General features: G+C 39.2%; 1 non-coding gene across 1 annotated transcript; it reads right to left on the bottom strand.

Annotated features, from left to right (window-relative positions):
- Window positions 1–8,054: 8,054 nt before the first annotated feature.
- Window positions 8,055–8,158, bottom strand: LOC111814362. The gene has a single exon (XR_002819368.1). It is a non-coding gene; the product is annotated as a U6 spliceosomal RNA (small nuclear RNA).
- Window positions 8,159–12,453: the final 4,295 nt, after the last annotated feature.

The raw sequence follows: 12,453 nt of genomic DNA, 5'->3' as shown, positions 1-12,453 counted from the left end.
ACACACACACACACACAAGGACACTTTCTGGCGTGTTTTGTCACAACCATGGAAAGCTAACACTTTCCTTCACTCATTCTCTCCAGCTATACCTGCCTCATTTCACTTTTCATGCTTTTTTGGTTTTTGGCGTTTTTTGTTGCTTGGTTGGTTGGTTGTTTTTTCTTTGTTTTGTTTTGTTTTGTTTGTATTTTAGGGAAGGGTCTATAGGGTGTTCAGGGTCTCACTACTAGATCAGACTTGTAGCCATCCACCTGTTTACAGCCTCCGGAGAGCTGGGATTACAGATGCATGCCACCACGCCCAGCCTCAACCTGCTGTCTCAGTGTGCCACAGGGGCGGGGCCAGCACTGCAGGCCTGGGGATTGAACCTCCGGCCCCTGAGCCTGCTTGCAGGTGCTTTAAGCCACTGAGCTATTTGGCTGGTCCTTCACATTTTAGTCTTTCCAACTCATGGTTTCTTTGTCTATATGGCTGTCCTTAAACTGTGACAAAATTCCTAAATACTCTTAGTAAAGTCAAATACCTTTGTTCCTTTCATCTTCCTCTTCAGAGAGAATCCTATACTTCTCTCCACCTGCTTCAACCTACACTTGTTTTATAAAGCTGCTGCACAATTGTAGTTCAAAGATGACTCTTTACTTTCACTGTGGCAACTCCCTGTAAATATTTTGCCTCTTAGTGTCTTGGTTTCCACCCCTCCAACACACGTGTGTGTGTGTGTGTGTGTGTGTGTGTGTGTGCACGCGTGCGCAGGGATCAAATCTTGTCTACTGTGTGCTAGGCAAGCACAGAAAGCACTCCACGACTGTTCTACATCCCCGATCCTGTAAACTCCTTTCTAAGGAACTATTAGTGGTTTAGTAAGCTTCCAGAACCATGCAGTGTAACACAAACACTCAGCTCTGCCCTAACAGCATGATGACAACTATAGACAATTCATAGGCAAAGGAGCACAGCTGTGTTTCAATAAAATTTTTACAAAAAGAGTTTTATTACATAGCATAACTTTAGATGATTATTATGTATATTTGAATAAAGCTAGTGTTATGGTTTGTGTATAGGTGTCCCCTTCCAAGACCTCATACAGCCATGGGATGGCTTCTGGAGTTTGTGATTGATTATTGTGGGTGTCAATGTTGCACCTGCCCTGGGGCAGGCAATTTTCATTACAGTGTGAGGAGGGATAAAAGGCTAGCTAGCTGTCTGAGCTGCTGTCCCTCCTTTGGCTGTCTTGCTTTTGTCACCACCATGAAAGGTTGCTCTCTGCCATGTGCTGCTCTGTCCTAGAGCCAGCTGAGCATGGACTGAAACCTCCACTAACTGTGAGCTAAATAAACCTTTCCTCCCTTCATTTTGGGTGTTGGGTATTTATCCCACCAAAGAGAGAAGAGTATAGGCTGGTAAGATGGCTCAGTGGTCTAAAGCACCTACTTAGAACAAGTTTAGCAAAGCACAGGGACCGCGGTTCAATCCCCCAGCACCACATGCCAGCCAGCCCCGCCCCCTCGTGGGCTGAGCAGGCCACACACACACACACACAAATAAATAAAATTTAATTTTAAAAAGAGAGAGAGAGAAGAGTAACTGAGACAGCTAAGAAAAAGGGGGTGTGGGGGGGTTTTAGCAGATGTGCTGTAATCCCAGCACAAAGTAGTCAGAGGCAAACAGGTTGCTATGAATTCAAGGCCACCTTGAGCTATTTAGTGGAATCAAGGCCAGCCTAAACTACATAGCAAGCACCTGTCTCAAAAAGAAAACAAAGAAAAAAAAAGAGAAGATTTTGAACATTTCACAGGCACAAAAATTACAAATATTCAAGGACATAGATATGGTCACCCAGTAATGATGTGACACCCACTCCCCATCCCCTCCCAAACTGGCACCTCCAGAGTCCTGGTTGCTGTGCTTTACACAACAAATACAAGTATCAGAACATCATTGGCATCTCATAAATATATGCAAACTTTTTTTGATGGGAAGATGATAGTTTAATAATTTATAAATATCACTGGTTTGGTATTATAGATAATCCAAATATTTTCTTTTTTTTTAACATTTATTTATTTTGTGTGTGTGTGTGTGTGTGTGTGTGGCCAGCTCAGCCCACCAGGGGGCGGGGCTGGCTGGCATGTGGTGCTGGGGGATCAAACCGTGGTCCCTGTGCTTTGTCAAGCTTGTTCCAAGTAGGTGCTTTAGACCACTGAGCCATCTTGCCAGCCCTCCAAATATTTTCATTTGTCACTGTAAGTCCCTCTGCTGATGGCTGTCTTTTTGTACAGATTTTATATGTTAATTAAAAGCTAAACAAAAATAAATGCTTAAAGTAAGAGAACAAGTTTGATTTGGACTAAGGGCCACCGTTTAGTATTCTCTGTTCTAGGAACTCCCTAAGAAAGGGGAATGGGAGGTAAATATTAGGGACTCACCATTTCTGAAGATGTTTGTAATCCATACTGAAGTACCCAAGATAGCAGGGAAAGAATTCTTAGTTGGAAATAGCTTCCTCCTCTAATTTTGAAGGTACTCATCAATTTTTTTCTACCACCAATTATTGACAAGTCTACTGGCATTGTCATACAATTTTTATATTATACATATTTTTCTCTTTCCCCTTTAATGTTAGTATGCCCTCCAGCCATTGTGCTTACCTTAATTTATACTCCTGGACACAATCATTTCATCAATTTCTGGAAAAATGTTCTCAAAAATTTTTAAATAACTTTTACTCTTTTTTAAACTATGCACAAGATAGTTAAAATAGTTATACTACTAATTGTTATCAGTTCAATGAAAAGAAAGTTTTATGCCTATATTATTTGATCAATTTTGCACACCTATATCATATAATATGAGCAAATACTCTAACAACAATATGCAATGCACCAACCATTAGTATTCTCCTCCAGCCTTGTTTTGAAATTTTATACCATTGTTTTTGTTGTTTAATTAATAAATTAATTTTTTACACTTGATCTTGGCCAGAAGGCCAAGAAGCAAAAATAAATTAATTTTTTAAAGAAAAAACTATTGGGGCTGGGGAAGTAGCGCTGAAGAATAAGCACTTGCCTTGCAAGCGCAGGGTCCTGAGTTCAATCTCTGGTACCACAAAAATAAATAAATAAATAAATAAAAATAGGAGAAAGACTATTAAATTAAAAAAAAGAAATTATTAATTAGATGATAGGCCTCCTAGATGAATCATTTAACTTTTATGTTTTGATTCTAATTCCCCATGCATTTGTCTTTTGAATTTTCTTTTTAAATTTCATTTGTACATGTTTGCAATATATAATGATTACATTCATCATGGGGAGTTGGTCATTTACATAAAACACCTTAATTCTTTTTACTTCCCCTTGTCTCTCCTGTCTCTCCCCTCTCTCCCTTCTAGTTTACTCTCTAAAAGGTCTATCAACCTTTATTGTCTTTCAACCCTATCAATGTTAAGTTCCTGCAATCACATTTTAATTTCTCTGATTGTTCCCTTTTCAAAGGTAGCTTGCAATATCTTCACGGATAAGATGCCTTTTATTATTGTCTTAATTTTAGTTATTATTTTATTATTGTTCTGCAAATATTAATAAAATTATGGGATTTTTCTTTCCAGAACTCCTAGTTCATTCAGATTATCTTTGCTGTTGTTTTGTTTCTTTCCTTCGATGCCTGTCATCATATGAGATATGGCATAAGCGCTTGCCTGGCCAGCACAAGGTCTGATTTTGACCATTGGTACTGCAAAAAAAAAGTAAATGTTGCATGATCCTTAGCTATTCCCTCATACTGAGAAGTGAATCCACTAGAAAACAAATTGCTATCTTTGCATATACGGTGATAGGTTTTTTCAGGCCCATGGTGCAGCGGAGAAACAGGCAGAAGGAAGAAGGGAAAGGGGCTTTATTTTCTCTGAGGACACAGAGAATTTGGGGAAGATGGGAATTCTCTTGATTGGAACAAAGTGAAGATGAGGCTTTTACAGCCTTTTGCTGGGGGTGGAGTTTGAAGGGGATGTTCAGATATACCTGAGAGAGCTGATAGAGGCTCTACCCTGAAGTGGCAAGAAGGGTGAAAGGAAGTTGTACCCTGGACTGAATTGGAGAAGGAGAGAGGTGGTCTTGGGAAGATGGGCTTTTGTTTTAAGGGTGTCAGTCATGTTAGGTGACCACCATAATGATTCAGCAATTTATACTACGGCCAGAACCTATCACAGGAATCCAGAGCTCTTTAACTGGGTCTTAGGATGCTGGCTCTTGCCATTTATTTTAGTGAAGACATACAATATTAGTACTGTTAGGCATTTTTCCCTGGATCAATCCATTTTTCCCAGAGAGAAATTTTGGCTTGGGGATTAGTATAAGCACAGCAGTCAGGACTCGAGGTGGGAGGTGGGAAGGGGTATGGGTGTCTCATCACTAATTGGTTTTTTGGGTTTTTTTAAATTTTTTTTTTTACATTTATTTGTGTGTGTGTGTGTGTGTGTGTGTGTGTGTGTGTGTGTATGGCCAGCTTAGCCCACCAGGGGGCGGGGCTGGTTGACATGTGTTGCTGGGGGATCGAACCGTGGTCCCTGTGCTTTGCCAAGTTTGTTCCAAGTAGGTGCTTTAGACCACTGAGCCATCTCTCCAGCCCCTCATCACTAATTGTTAATTCTCCTGTTTCCAATGAATTGCATTATTCTCGAATTTAGCTGTGCTATAATATCCCAAGATTTTTGCCATTTTAGGGGAAAGGATTTATAATCTAATTAGGAGTTACCTGTTAGGCATGGCCTCGTAGCTAAATTATGTTAAATGGATTATAACATATTGAATTTCATTAAAAGAATTCATGAGTTCAAAATGAAATGAAAAATAAAAAGGGGATTGAGTCAAAGAAAGCTCTTTTTTTTAAACAAAGCTGCTAAAAGGAGTGATAGAAATTTAAAGATTACTATTTTGTAAACTAAAGTAGTAGTTTCAAACTATATTAATGACTATTAAAGCCAATGGGTGAAAAATAATTGAGAGATAAGATATTCACATGGTTTCAAAGTATCATCTCTAGATTTTGTTTCTCTGTTTAGACAGAGTCTCACTATGTAGTTCACACTGGCCTTGAACTCACTAGGTAATCCAGGTTAGCCTCAAACTCATGGTGATCTTCTTACCTCAGCCTCCTGAGTGCTGAGATTACAGGTGTGTGCCATCATGCCCAACACCTGCAGATTATTTTTTTAACAAAGGTGAAAGACATCACCTTACTCAAATGATCTAATTATTTTCTATAATGAGACAAACTGATGTTATATGTCTCCAGATGTGATACCATTGCAGTGTGTAACAATACTGAGGTGATATTCTTGCCAAAATATTTAACATGAATCCAACTGCAGGGAAACAGTCAAAGCAGCTTACAAGACAATTAGACTGAATATTTTAAAATGTCAGTGTCATGAAAGATTTGTTAAGTGTCTATTGGGGGTGCTGGATATGCCAACCAAATGCCTGACAGAATATTGAATCAGAAAAAAAAAAAAATTAGTTGAGGGAATATCTGCAAAGACCTTTTTGTGGGAAACTGAAGAAATTTAATGAGACTGTAAGATAGTAACAGTGGGCCCATCTCAAGTGCCTTAGATGTGATAGTGACACTCTGAAATGTAGGACAATGTGCTTCTCAGACAGTACACATTGAAGGGTTTAGCTGGTGAATGTAATAATGTCAACAACTTCATTTCAAATGGCTAAACCAAAACAAAAATAGAATATGTACGTGTGAATCCATGTGAGAGAGAAAGAAAACAAAGGTCACAAGATGTTCTCAAGTTGCAAAATCAGGTGAAGGGTATCTGAGTATTTCTTGTACCACTTTTCTTTAGGACTGGACTTTTTATACCACAAATATTTTATTTCAAAACTAAAATAAAAAGGATGTTTGCTACAAGTTGTTTACTTACAATTATGAGATAACACTCCTAAGAAATTATCTCAAAATAATTTAATTACTAGTGTTTCAGCCAACTATGACACTGTGACAAAATACCTACAAAAATCAAATTATTTTGATTCATGGTTCCAGAAGTGCAATTCTTCTTGTTCACTTGACCGTTGCCTCAGAGCCTGAGGTGGGAAATGTATGGTAGAGGTAGCTTTCAACCTCAGTGGCAGCTTGGAACTAAGAGACAAGGTATGAGATCTCGGTATTCTCCTCAAGGTTGGATCCCCGATGACTTTCTGGCTCTGTGTCCCATCTCCTAAAGGTTCTATCACCTCCTAAATGTTCCACTATCTCGCAGTAGCACCCCAGGCTGGCAGCCAAGTCTGTGGTGGCGCATACCAGTAATCCCAATGTTTGGAAGGCTGAAGCTGGAGGATCCGGATCCCAGGCTATTGAGATCCCAGGCTATATAGCCTATTCTAGCCTATACTACATAGCAAAATATGGTCTGAAAATGTCTAAACCATAATGATTAAGTTACATTTGTTTCATCTTTACCTACTGGTGTGGTTAAGTGACTAGTATAAATTGATATGTAGCATTGAAAATAAGCCATTAGGCAGAGTCATGGACATAATTAAGTCTCAAAATGGATTTATAGAGAGATATACTATAAACCAGCATTAGTCTACTTTATTATCCCAATTTAATAGATAAGTAGTAGACTTCAGTAGAACAGTAATACACCAAAGTTATAAAGAAAAAAATCTGTTTTATAGATGCTTTGTTTTGAGGACTCTGAAACGTCTAAGCCTCTTGTTACCTACAGAATGATCTAGGATACCCTTGCAGGTAAGAACCGGAACCAAAGTTCAAAGTGACATAGAGAAACAATGGCACATATCCAGTGTGGAGTCTGCCCTGGGGAGTTTCCATTCCCTTTTACCCAGTTGACTTTATCCTCTCCTCTGCTGGGTGGAAAGAGATAATATCAGTAATATTACATATGCATCAAGCTTATCAGGTGAAAAGATGGAAGGCAGTTTGTCTTCTACTTACTACTCTTTCTGATGGACCTAAGTCATCTGCTTAAGGAGAGAAAACATCTAGGCTACACATCTAGGAACAAAGTTTGTCTCGATCACAGAATCTTTGTTACTACCTATTCCAAGGGAGGTCTGGAGAATAGAACCCTGGAGGAAACCAGTGAGAAAGGTAGGAAGAGAGACTAGAATGAAACATGCAAGAGAAATCTTATTTTACAATGAAATATGGTATATGGTGTATAGTGGAACACGGGTTCCAAAGTCGTGCTGTCTGCTTTGGAATACCGACTCTGTCACTATTAGCTATTTAATGCTTGCTAGATGAGTGATCTTGGGTAAAATTATTAGTCTTTCTATGCCTCAGTTTCTCCACTGGTAGGATGGAAAGAATAACAACACTACCTCACAAATTTATATTGAGGATTAAACATATTAATACATACAACATGTAGAGTAAATACTATACTCGGCTCTTTGCCCTATAGGCTCCATGGTTTTTGTCATCAATTCATTTCTCTCTTTGGTTTTGCTTGTTCTTGAGATAGAGTCTTGATATGCAGTCCAAGCTGGCCTCCAACTCACCATGATCCTCCTGGCTTAGTCCCTCAAGTGCTGGGATATCCAGACAGAAAAACCTAACCACTAAGACCAGGATTTGAACCTGTGTGGAGATTTCAAGTCCAAAACCTTCACGACTAGGCCTTCACAGCTGCATTTTATTTCTTATGTTAATATCTACACATCTTTCTCATGGACTAAAGATGAGATAAATATTTTTATTTAGGACTCAGGGACTAAATAAAAATATGTGGGCACTGAGCCAAAGAAACACAGTAGAAAGAAAGAATGTGTTATTTGAATATGAAAGAACAAAACTTAAGACACTAAAAGGCTGGCATGGGAATGGGGATTTAGATACAACCCTACCACTGCTATAGGCAGTTCTATTTACAATACTCATAACAGGAAAGAAAACTACCGCTTGATCATTAAACATAATACAGATTTGTAATACTATGGATTTCTACAATCAAAAGCATGAGCTCCCTCCTTACGATATTCGTCTAAGCACTCAGTTTTTGTTGAATTCCTATTATTTTGTTTAATGAAATTTTGCGTGTCATCCTTGCGCAGGGGCCATGCTAATCTTTTCTGTATCATTCCAATTTTAGTATATGTGCAGCCGAAGCGAGCACGTTTAATGAAATTTTGTATAATTTCTAATGCTTTTTGTTATTGCTGTTACTATTCTGTATTCTTTAAAAAAAATAAGCACTCAGTTTTTGAACACACTGTATTCATCAGAAAACACGTTCAGCTTGCCTGGCAAGTGCAAGGTCCTGAGTTCAATCCCTGACACCACCGAAACAACAACAAAAAACACATTTGAGAACCAGGTGTGGCTGGGCTCCCCCGTAATTCCAGCACTAGGGAGGTGAGACAGGGGAATCACTACAAGTCCAAACTGCAGACCTTGTCTCAATCAATCAATCAATCAAATTATTTTAAAAAAACACATATTTGAGATGATTGATATTTAAAATAAGCACAAAAAAAAATTATTAAAGTTGGCCCAAAGCAAACAAGTTAACTTTGGCCTAAAGATTTCTTCACACGCAGTGAAGTGTAACCTAACTTGATGTGTAAACATAACCTATTCCAAAGAAGTAGGTGGGCCTCAGCCAGTCATAAGTTGTGTACTGAGTCACTTGACTCACACTAGCCCAACCCCCAACAGAAAGAGACCCTATCCCGCATTCCAACCCCCAACAGGAAAAGACCCTGTCCCATATGTAATCCCATTGGTTGACCATAGTTTTGTCCCACCTCCTGCCCGCCTAAGGGAGTTCCCATTCTCTCTACCTTAGCCTCACATGGTTTTACACTATAAAAGTCCCTGGAAGAGACAGCTTTCTGGGGAACTACCCGCTCGAGCCCCCCTCCTGTACCTCTCTTGAACAGGAGCTTTCTTTCTCTCAATAAATATATTCTGCTCATAAATAATAATAATAATAATAAGTTGTGTACTGTTCAAACCACGTTCAAGAAAGACAGAAGCAAGCTGTCCCAGTCAGAATGTCTCTGTACCTCACTTCCTATTTAGTAAGTCACTCCCTGTTCTCTGGCTATAAATATAACTGGCCCTGTTGTGAGGCAGGGCATTCTAAACTATTTTTGGCCCAGTTTATTTCTCAAATTGTTAATCCTAAATCTGCAAAATATACATAGCTAAGTCTCATTAAATTCAGCTTTGCTTTTATTGTTTTCTGGAAATTTAACTCTGCAGACTAGATTCTGTTGCCTGCTTTCCTGTAGCTTCTGTTAGTTCTTCCAGCTGCTGGAAGTAGAGCTTTATCGTTCCCTGAGTGAAAGCTTTGACTTTCACTCAGGCTCAGAGAGCTGTTTTGCCTCAAGAACATCTTTTCAATTTCCAGAAAACAAAGACAGGCTGTACCTCAGTGGTAGACCACTCGCCCTGTCTATGCAAGGCCTTTCATTCCCAGCACTGAAAAGGAAAATTCATTTGAAGAACTCAACCATTCTGTTTTTCCTGTATCTTTTAGGCAAGTAGGTTTTGCTAGAATAAGTGACAGAAAAGATTTGAATCTCCAAAAATGTCTGTTGCCTTTTATGAGACCATAAGAACTAAATAATCTATTCTGATTCATTTTTGTCTAGACTGTTAGTGTTCAATTGCATTAAATTGTTATACAAATTCAATTCATTTGCATACTGAGATGTTTCATAAATGTGAATAAAAAGGAAAGCAAGGGCCAGCCAAATAGCTCAGTGGATTAAAGAACCTGTAAGCATGTGCATGGGCTGGGGGTTCAATCCCCAGGCCTGCTGGGCCGGCTCCACCCCCGGTACATGCAATTGAGACTGGACATGGTGGCACACACCTGTAATGCCAGTTCTTGGGAGGCTGTAAACAGGTGGATCACTGAGTCTGATCTAGTAGTGAGACCCTACACATCCTGTAGACCCTTCCCTAAAATACAAAAAGAAAAAAGAAAGAAAAGAAACTATAGCAGAGATAGAAGCTTACATTTCTAATTAAGCTTATATTTCTAATTAGAAACAAAGTAGTCAATCATGGTGGCGCATGCCCTTAATCCCAGCACTTGGGAGGCTGAGTCAGGAAGATCACTGTGAGTCTGGGCTGTCACATAGTAAATTCAAGGCCAGCTTGCATTACAGAGGGAGACTATGTCTCAAAAAGCAAAATGACACAAACAAAAAAGGTAGATAATTCCACTAACCAATATAGAGAAATAGATTTGGAGGCTAGAGAAAAGATAAGATGGGTTTTGAATATGGTGACCAATAAAAAAATTTTAAAAATTTATTTTCCACTTATTTATAGTGGAAGTAGATTAGAATTAAAAGAAGGATACAGAAGAACAGAGATTAGCAGTAAAAAAAATAAAAGCTAAATTGTAAAGCAAATAGAAATACACACCCATCTGAGGTCAAAGTAAAAGTGAGGATTTCTAAGCCAGCAAAGGAATCAATGTGACCAGGTAAAGTCAACACACTTAGAAAATCATTTGGTTATGCTGAAACCTGCCCAGGTCTCTTGTCCCTTTGTGGGACAATGAGACCTCTGGGAAAGGACCAGCATCCAAAGCCAAGAAGGGAAACTGGCCCCTTGGTCGTGTGACAGCTGAGGAGACCTGGGAAAAGCAGGGACAAAAGGAGCTCCCAGCATGTTTGGGGTGTAATATGAGGACTCAAATAATTGTTTAATTCTGAGAAAAATCCAGAGAGATACTCTATCCTTCTCCCCAGATTAGCTCTGGAAAGGAGGCCATCCTAAAGATCAAATCCGGTCCTCGTACATGCTAGACAAGCACTCTACCACTGAGCTACATCTTTGGATCCAATAACAATACTGATATTGTCAGACCAATAGCAAATAATTATTGTGTTCCAGTTGGAATTTACCCCAATCTAGGAATGTCCTTGCGTCTCTTAGAATCTTTAGGAACATCCCAGGTGGAGGTATTTCTATTCCCATACCATTTCTATTCCCACTCCAAGGCATTCCTCCCATCCTGTCCCAACTACTCAGAAACAACCTCAAACCTTAAATCTAGAAGTTTGCAACCTGTTTAGTAATTGCAAACTTCCCTACATTCTCAACAGCTTCATGAAGCCTAATGTTAAACTAAATTTGGCCAAAGGTTTTTTTTTTTCATGCCATCACTCCCTAGATAAAGAATGTCAACCTAACCTGGTAGAAGACAAACTGCAAGCCTAAGAAGTACTGTAATAAACAGTCAAGTTCCATCAAGTCACATCAGCCAACTAATCGTGCCACGCCTGTCAAGCAAATACACAGCTGAAACCCCTCAAGCTGTTTCTATATCTCCTTCTATTTTCTACCTAGAAATACTGCCACATCCAGATGGTGTTCTCTGAACCTCTTCTGATTCTGAGGGGTGCCCAATTCACAAATCTGGTTTTGGTTCTTATACTTTTGTTTTGCTCAAATAAACTCTGTTTTTTTCTCTTAATATTGCTCTTCCTTTTTTTTTTTTTTTGAACTTCATAGTGAGACCCTGTTTGAGCTGGCCTCAAACTCACGATGATCCTCCTGCCTCAGCCCCCAAACTCTTTTCTCTTATCACTCTTATTCCTGCCTAATCTGGTAACACTTCTCCCCATGCAGCCCTCTCCAGTATAAAGTGCTGATCTCCCACACCTTGTTCCATGGGACCATCTTTGCTTGGTGCTGCCACAGACCAGTCTGATTTAGCTTAGAGCTTCCTGTCCATCCCAAATCCTGAGCAGCTTTGCTGATCACACCCATCACTGGAGTCATCTCATACTTTCAGAGCCTTGAATGTTTCTTCTCCACTGCTCTTCACCTCACGTTGCTGTGGTGGCTTTCTCTCAAGGTCACATGCTAGACTTGGCTCCCATATCAACTCTACCACCTCTTTAGTCTTTCTACTGTTCAGTTCACCTTTCTGCCTGTCATTCTAACCTTCACTCAGTTATCCAATACATTTATTCTTTTCTCAAAGTCAGGTTTATTGAGGTATAAAATTTCAAATTCTAGTTAGGTTTAACTGAACAACAATAAACTGTATATATTTAAGGAGTTCAATTTGGTGAGTCTCTAACATATGTGTACACTCATGAGGGCATCACCACAACAACATAAAGAACATATTTGCTTTCTCTAAAACTTTGCTCATGCCCCTTGGTAATTTCTCCCTGTCTCCTCCCACAGGTAAATGCTCATAGATTTCTGTCACTACAGCTTTATTTATATTTTCTCAAAAAAAATTTTTTTGTTTGTTTTGGTACTGGGATTGAACATACTGCTTCAAGCATGTTAACACTAAGCACATGTTCTACAATAGAGCTGAACTATACTTCCAGCCTACACTTAAAAATTGTCTTTTGTTTTTGGAAACAGCGTCTTGCTGTGTAGTGCAGGCCAGCCTTGAACTGGTTGTGTAGTCCGTGCTGTGCTTGA

The sequence above is a fragment of the Octodon degus genome, unplaced genomic scaffold (genome assembly GCF_000260255.1).
Source record: "Octodon degus isolate 3935 unplaced genomic scaffold, OctDeg1.0 scaffold00297, whole genome shotgun sequence".
NCBI lineage: Eukaryota > Metazoa > Chordata > Mammalia > Rodentia > Octodontidae > Octodon > Octodon degus.
Note: the sequence above shows the minus strand (reverse complement) of the source record. Positions and strands in the feature narration are given on the sequence as shown.